The 6,000-nt window shown below is 34.0% G+C and overlaps 1 protein-coding gene across 7 annotated transcripts in view; it reads left to right on the top strand.

Annotated features, from left to right (window-relative positions):
- DACH1 (dachshund family transcription factor 1) overlaps window positions 1-6,000 on the top strand; it is a 429,624-nt gene that overhangs the window by 237,932 nt on the left and 185,692 nt on the right. The window lies entirely within an intron of this gene.

Below are 6,000 nucleotides of genomic sequence, written 5' to 3' on the forward strand. Positions count from 1 at the left end.
TGACGATTTTTTCTTTCCATAGATAACGGTTATCAATTTCTCTCATTTAAAAAGTACAACTTTAATTTTGTTGATTTTGTTTTTCTTTCCTACTTTATGGAGAAAGAAAGATGAAAAGCTAACTGTCACTGTCAAATAAAAAGAAACCGTTTTACCTGTGCCAACTATCCATTTGGGTAATTCATTTTGTCAAACACAGCTTCAAATAGGGGTTAATTTTTTTATTAATGAAATCCTTAGCATCTGGATGTTGATGGGGTAAAACATTTTTGCTGCTATTGCACTGTATTGTTTCTCTTTAAAATGCAGAGACCATGATCAAAATACAATTAACAAGAGAAATTTGGGTACTACAAGATGTATGCAAGATGCTGTATCCAATGTATATTTATGAAGAGCCTAATAACTCATGGCCATTCAATTAAATTCTGTTTTCCATACAGTACCTTCATAGATTATTTCTCAAATTAATTGTCAGCTCTCTACTTTCAGTCTATTAAGACATAGTTAAGTGTATGTAAAGGAATACTGTGGATTTTAGTAACAATCATTTTCACAAAAGCTATATGGAAACATACACAGACATGAATATTAGAGTAAAATATATAGACAAAACACAAAATACTCTTTCAGTGATGCTAAAAGGCAGCTTTTAATGTAAAAAGGGAAAAAATGAATCTTTTCAGCAGAACTACCTAAGGGAAATTGCAAAGGACCAGCAGTAGTGAGCTTGAATTGAGGGTAGGTTTGGGTTGCAGATTTTAGAAGGATGAGAAGGCATGAAAGAGAGCCAAAAGAGATGGCTCTAAAGCTGCAGAGGACTAAAGATGATATCTGTGCTTACATTTGCAGTGCTCCTGGAGGGAAGACGGAGAGGGAAGAGGATTGTTTAGGTCATGGTTTACACACGTGTATTTAAACATTTAAAAATTAAAACAGAATTGAAGTAAAATGAGAGAATTATAATTCTGTTTTTAGAACTATTATTTTAAAGTAATAGCTTTATACTGAACTGATAAAATGCAGCACTGTTAGATACTTTTAAAAACAAGTAATTAGCCACTTATACATTATAGCTATTATTACAAAATGTAATCTGGATTGTTTTCAAAATTTTAGAAGAGGAGGCTGTTCATGCAGGCCGTTCTTAATAGTTGGTTTTCTGAGAAAGGATTCTTAAAATAGGCAATTTAACAACATTTAAAGCAAAACATGTTAAAACATGTTATCTCTGTTTGACTTTTCCAGAGCAGAAGTTGGCTTTGGAGAAGCCAACAGGCATAAGATAAAGAGAACATGGTTCACAATTAAGTATCAACGTATTTTTCATATTTGGTAGTATATGACAATATTTGCCTACTAACCTACTTGTAGCTTACTTTACTTATTTTGTTACATAGGCTATCCCAATGGCTTAAAAAAGAAACAATTTGACTTGTCTTTTGTATTTTAGTTGGAATAAATGACTTTTTTTTCCATTAAAGTATGCAGCTGATAATTGTTACTGCTTTTTAGTTTTGACACCTCTCATCCAATGCCAAAATGAACCAGGAACATAAATTTACTTGAATCTTCCTAGAAAGTCTTAATAGTTTGAGATTGTGTTAACATAATATCGGTGTTGCTGCTAGTCCCTAAGGCATTCAGGTCATTTATATTAGATATCTGTAGCTGATTTGGACAAAGATTTTATCATTGTAATTTTCATCCTATTTTCACATACTGCTGTCCTCTAAGAATTGCCAATTTAATATTATCTTTCCTGAATACCTTCACCCCAGACATATATCTAGAGATCAAGGAAAGCGAGTTTGAGAGGGATGTGGTAGTGGGGGAAGTACAAAGCAAAGATGAAGGTGGGGTTGAGCTGCATCAAAGATCAAAGCAATTCCTGAATTGCAGCTTTGATGGCCACAATCTTCTCTGGTTCTGAGGACAATGCCTGCCTCTTGGTAAGTGTTCAATAATGACTTGCTCTGTGACTTTGTAAAGTATGTAAACTTTCTGAGCCCAATACTTCATATCTGAAAAATGGCATAAACAGTAGTATCTATATAATAAGAATTAAAATGCTTGTCACATTATTTATTTACAAAGTCTGTGTATCACATTGGTTACCAGTGAGGTTGGTAGACTGGGGATTGCTTTTGCTAGTATTGTTACGATTTCTTCAAATCTGTCCTGGAAATCACCTTCTTTTTTTTTTTTTTTTTTACCACCATCAACTGCTTCCACCTGTTTTTCTATTCTTGCTGGTAGCTATTATTTGCTAAGCTGCAAGCATGTGAGGAGATTTTGGGGCAGCTGTTACATATTTTAGATTTTGTAGGACATTCGATATTAGCTCATTCTAGGAATACAAAAATAAACACAATACAGGCCCAGGACTTGGGGCATACAGTCTATGGATAAGATAGGTAGGTAAGCAGGCAGTTCTAACAGGATGTGCTGAATCCTCCAGGAGAACCAATTACCCTGAAGTGGTACTGAAGCATATGAATTCTAGAAGGAATCCCAAGAATCTCCAAGGCCTGTATTTTGGAATACAAATTGCTCTCATGAATCTATCAAATACTGACTCTTTGAAGTGATGAAATCCTTCAGAGAGGTGCTACTTAAATGATGTATCATTGCTACTCAGTCTTGCCCAAATCCGGTGACATTTTTGAAGACAATTCAGGGCTCTTGTTTTCTCCTGTACTCATCTGGCTCATAAGTTCTGGTAAACATTTTTGGCTTTTTTTTTTTCTTTTTTTCTGGTAGGAACAGTGTTTTTTTCCTTGATTGTAAATCAGTCCTTAAAGCCCCAGAAACAGATTTTGTTTTTGCTTTGTTTGGTTTGATTTGCTGGGTAAGACAACAGGATAATTTTGTAACCTGCAACCCTTTCCAGCTCATAATATGAACCTTAGAAATTAGCCAGAAAAAGATGGTTAAAGAAAGCTTTGACACAGGTGAATAATTATTTTATATCCCAATTTTACATGGTAACCTTGAGCTCATATCTTTCCGACAGGATGATCACTTTAGGAAGAAGTGAGGACCTTAGGGTAGTCTGAGTGAGGCATCAGCACACTGAGTAAAATATATGGCCATGTCGCCATTCCCCTCATCCACAATCAATTGGATTCTTTTAGTTTAATATTTACTTGCTAAGATGAGATGCTAGTCTGCATGGTGATAAACAGTCTGCTCTTGGCATCTGAAGGTGACCTGTCAGTTCATATGGACAAATCTCCTGCTTACTGAAATGTACAAAATAAATCATTAAAGCAGGCAGGTGCTCATTCCCAGATTTAAATCACCATGGATTTATGATTTGAATTAATGCTTCATTTGGCCATAGAAATAGATGCTGAGACAAATGATATGCACTAGTTGGGGTTTCCATACTGTAGCCATCCTGATATTGATTACTGAGATGTCTTTGCAATCTCTTGTTTATATCAAGTAGTATCTTGTGACAGGTTGGCTGATATGAGCTACACTGCAGATAAGAAGGAAAAATGTCCTGGATTCTTTTTAGTGGCAACACTATCCACAACATAGGCCAGATAAATTACTATTTTTTTGCTTTAAGGACTGATCTACATAACCAGTTTAAAAAATGCTGCTTGGAAATTGGGACTGGGATATTGCAAAGGCAGAATTTAAAACCAGTGAACCCAAGGTCAATTTGACAGTATCTATAGCTATGTTTTAATCTGTTTATCCTTTTTTTTTGGCATTATGCATACTTTTGAGGATACTAAATTAATCACAATCAGTTTAATCTAAATAAAGGAAACTTAATTTTACTTCTAGTTTTTAAATAGTATATAAATATTGACATAGTGAGCATCTCTTAATAGTTTCTGTTATTTAAATACTTGCTAAACCTAGTATCTTACTCTCTTCCTTAATGACAACAAAGGAAATAACTCTTTACAGATATAAATACATTAAATATTATTCCGAAGTGCAACATTTTGTGGACTGCAATTTACCAAGAGGCAGGAAAAGACTGCATTTTTACTTCTGTTAACATTTTATTTAAGGAAAACACTATGTATACAGTTTAAAAAATAGTTGGAGGATTTAAGAGGGACCTTTGCCACTAGCTAATATCTGACTCATAGAACTGGTAAACAGCTATCAACAATAGTAGATTGCTTGCTTAGTAGGAAATGAGTTCATATCTATTCAAAATGTAATCTCAAAACAGATGTCCCAAGAAAATCTCATTGTTTAAACCATAGTCATAACCTTCTAACTGCTTTAATTTCTTTAAGGAAGGGAAGTATTTGTAAGACTTGAGTATTTTCTCTTTCTGAACATTGTGGAACATAGGCAAGGATACACAAATGCCCACAAACCTTAACACATTTCACATGCTCCTAACATATCATTATTTTTCATTTTCTCAAAGTTACAAGAATGTAGAAGTTTTAAGTAAAAATAAGGACTTGAGTTTGAGAATAAAGCTGTGTTCTTCAAGAGTGTTTACCATTCCTTACTTCTTCTGTTCCTCAACTAATAAAAGAACAACAACAACAAAAAAACCCCAAATATATGAAGGGAAAAAAAGCCAGGCAGATAAAGAGATAAAATTATTTTCTTCAGCTCACCGTCCTCTTATCTTTTTTATATTTTAAACATTCTTGCAGAAACAAAATAGTTTATGCTGGAGTCATTTCCTTTCTTCCAAAACATGTGTCTATTTGGAAGGAAAAGATTAATTTTATGATTTCAGGAAAAAGTCTTGGAGACCTTGAGAAAGCAAATAAAAGGAAACTGAGAACGCAGGCCACCAAGCAGAGCTCTGCAATTGCACATTGGATTCTCTGCCTTGGCAATGTTAATGAACCTCAAATCCTTCCTATAATTAGATGAGGGAATTGCTTATATTTTCAAACAGATGATGCTGCTATAATGAAACGATTGACAGGGAATTTAAGAGTGTCTACAGTAGTCATTTGGTTTCTGTTATATAAAAAAAAAAAAGTTTAAAAAGAAGATTGGCTTTAGACATAGGTCCTGAGAGAGGTAGTAATTTACATAGCTTGCTATGACAGGTGTCTTTGTATAGTAAGGAAATAAAATGGAAGACTAGATAAATGATGGGCAGGTATAGCAATTTTTCAGAGAGGGGGTGTCCTATGCTTATTCTGCTTAGGTTCTTTAAAAGGGGCCGAGACTCAAGAGATGGATCCGGATTGAGTGCACAGCTGTAACTGCTGATGAGCTAATTGCTCCTTATCTCTCAGCCCCATTCATCTTCATTTTTTACCAATTACTGAGAATTATCTGTGTTCTCAGTTGGATATGAGAGTTAATCCTTTTTGGTTAAGCTGGCAGTACTGTGAGCAGATTCCAAATCGGAGGGTGAAAAAGCCAAAGAAAGCTTGCTCTAAAAATGTCTCCAGTTCAATTACAGTATCACTGATTCACAAGAAATTTGCTATTGTTTAACAGACTAAATGTAGAAAATTTTTTGTTTGTTTTGTTTTTGGTAATCTGAATGTTTTTCTGCCTAACAATGATTTTTAAGATCCCTCTTCCTGTCTCATATGTAAAACCTAACAATATTAACAGCCAGAGTCTTGTAAATGTGGAAACACATACAAGACTACCCTAAAAGTCCAGAAAGTTTCTGACACATGAAATGAGAAATATTTTAGAACTGATAGCAGTCAATTAATATATAAGTACTTTTAATTAATGAATTTACTCTCTGTGGCTTCACATATGGTCAAGAAAGTATGTCCAAATATAAACCTTTTCACAAATGTCACATTAGTGGAATTTTAATGGAAGACCACATAAGCATCTCTTAAAAGTATAGGAACTGCCATGGTTTGTAATTCAATTGATTGAGAATAGGCCATATGGTTAATATCATGCAAAAGATGTCTTCATATCCTGAAATTTTTACACAAAATTGCTTACTCCAATAACAAAAGACAAAAAATGTACTAAGCTACCATTCCATTAATTTTAATGCATTTGTAAATAGTTACT

The sequence above is a fragment of the Saimiri boliviensis genome, chromosome 16 (assembly GCF_048565385.1).
Source record: "Saimiri boliviensis isolate mSaiBol1 chromosome 16, mSaiBol1.pri, whole genome shotgun sequence".
Classification (NCBI taxonomy): Eukaryota; Metazoa; Chordata; class Mammalia; order Primates; family Cebidae; genus Saimiri; species Saimiri boliviensis.